Below are 2,635 nucleotides of genomic sequence, written 5' to 3'. Positions count from 1 at the left end.
AGCATTCTATCATTAGCAAGATTGCTAAGCAATACAACAACAAGCAAAAGGTATTTGATAGTGCCCCTACGAAGTAATAGAGAGAGGAGATAAGACGTTTGTGGTCTGCGTGAAAGGCAACAACGTCACAGTTTCTCTAGATCGACTGAAACCAGCATACGTCATGGAAGAAGGGCCGGTGATGAATGATCTGTACCCGACAGAAGAACCTTTCTACGTGTTTCCAGGAATGTCCGTTCAATCAGACAGTGGAGGTATAAGTTTACGATGCTAGGTAGACCATCTTTCCTTGACATTTCCTTGTGAATAGTCCACGTGCATCCTGGTAACCCGTGCACACAACTCCTCAACACTTTCCTTTCGCCCAGTGTTAGAGTGATCAATAAACATCGTCGCAATAAACAACGCATTATTATTCCACACCAAGAACACTCCTGAGAATCATGCCACAAACTCCTTAGCGAACCCAAATCGCTAAATATTTATATAAATATAATTAAATACATAAAAATAAACAATACAATATAAAATGGTACATTGCTCAGAAGCAAAATGTCAGAATGAAACATCATTCATGACGATGGCAGTATAATTACTTTTGTCGGGATTTCCTATTTCAGTAACTGGTGTGATTGTTCTTCGTATCTCACTACATGACGTTTACATTTGCAGGCGCAAACTGCATATATCGAAATGAATAAATTATACTATGAAAACTGTACAAAATCTCACCAAAAGTCCATAGTTCATTAAAACAGTCCCTTTTTCTTCTTCTCCTTCTTGCCGTCAACAGTTTCCTGGCTACCCTCCAGCGACCTCCTTCGTAGTTCCTCGACCGTCACCTGGTTCTCCTTCTCCCACTGCTCCTTCTCCATCTCGAACTGTCGCCGTTTCTCCTCCAGTTCCTTGCCTGCTGTTCCAATTGCTTTTTGGTGGCCTCGTGACGGCGCGTCAGTTCCGCCTCGCTGTCCTTGAGCTTTTGCTTCTTCTCGCGCACCTTCATCTCGAACACCTGCTCCATCTCCAGTTCCATCTTCTTCATCTTGATGTCGTGCTCCCGCTTCTCCTCGTCCATCTGAGCCAGCGGATTTTTGTTCGAGATCCTCGACGGTTTGCCATCGCTGCCCAAACCGGCCAGTTTTCTGCACCGGTAGTTCTCATAATGGACGTTGTTGGTCACGTCCTTCAAGTCTTGCAGATGCGTCCTTATCACCATGTTCACCATGTTGCGGAGGGCGATAAAATCGCAGTGCTCCAGATTTTCGACTTCGGCTACACCCCAGGGATACTAGCGACCACGCAACTTTTCACCGTCCACTTCGATGACGGCATTCGAACCCACGACGGCGAACGGCACCCTGTCCTTCAACGTTTTGTTTATCTTGTGCTCCTCGTCCTCGTCCGTTTCGGACTTGATTTTGTTTTGAGCGATTTCGGTCAGGATTTGCTTCTTGAAGAGCTCACACTCTACCGCCGTCAACGTGTCGGCTTTCGCTATTATCGGGATTATGTTCACTTTGTCGCACAGCCGTTTCATGAATTCGATATCGAGTGACTTCAGCCCGTGGCCAGAGGGCTTTTTCACCGCCTTCCTATACACCTGATTGGGTAGATTGGCGAAGCCAACGTACCCGTCTAGTTCTTTGGGCTTGGGCCTCTCTTTCATTATTTTCGGTGTCGATTCCTTGCTCGCCTCATCCTTTACTGATTCCGGTGACGATTTGATTGGGGGTTCTGGTGGCTTTTCAATCGAAGGAACTTTGTTCATGTTCACTCTGTTGGAGTCCTTGTTGGCCGTTACGTCGGTCGTGGTGGAGTTGAAGAACATCTCCCTTTTGGATTGGATGGTGGCCGTTGCGGTGGCGGTTTCGGTCCCGTTCGCTGCCGGGGTGGCAGAGCCGTTAGTCGGCGTGGCCATAGGGCTCTGGTCCATGAATTTCTGTCGCATGGCGAGCCTGTCGAGGCTCGACAGCTTGTAGGAACCGCCGATGCCGTCCTTCTCCCTGTCGCTTCAGGCCGCTGCCGGCGTTGAAGCTGGACGTGTACTTGGACAGTGTGGGCGGCGATGTCGGTTTATTCTCCGAATTGCGGTTCAACAGGGCGCTGCTGGACGTGTACATGTAACTGCTGGGCATGATGTTGGGTCGCGATTTAATTGTTGCTGTCGCCTGTGTTGTGGGAACTTGAGCATTCACATTATTGGCACTCATTGTCACGGATAGCGCTGACAACGCCTCACGCCGTCATTGTGTTGCGTTCGAACGGGTGGCGGAATTTGTGCTTGCGAAAAATTGATGTCTGGGATCCCTCGCCGGGCGATGAGTAATGTTTTGTCTGGGCGACCACGCCCGGACGCTTCCCTCGCACAACCCTCGAAAATTAAACGGTACGTTCAACAAACGCGCACACACAACACACAGTATAATGCATGAACGGTTATCGAAGAAAAAACTGCATACAATGTCGGGGGCTCGATTCTGTTAACCACACAACAGGCACCGACGCACGGAATGGTGAGATGCAGGTCAGTTCGGGTCCGTGTTCGAGTTTCGATTCGGCGGCCAGATGGCGAAACTGGTCGTCCCCTCCGGTTTGATTCAACGGTCGCGGGGTGGGGCGCGGCGCGGGACGCGTC

At 49.5% G+C, this 2,635-nt stretch overlaps 1 pseudogene; it reads right to left on the bottom strand.

Moving 5' to 3' along the window:
* Positions 1 to 618: 618 nt before the first annotated feature.
* Positions 619 to 2,288, bottom strand: LOC109607656 (septin-7-like; annotated as a pseudogene).
* Positions 2,289 to 2,635: the final 347 nt, after the last annotated feature.

This window comes from Aethina tumida, chromosome 5, assembly GCF_024364675.1.
Source record: "Aethina tumida isolate Nest 87 chromosome 5, icAetTumi1.1, whole genome shotgun sequence".
NCBI lineage: Eukaryota > Metazoa > Arthropoda > Insecta > Coleoptera > Nitidulidae > Aethina > Aethina tumida.
This window is presented reverse-complemented; position numbering and strand designations above follow the sequence as displayed.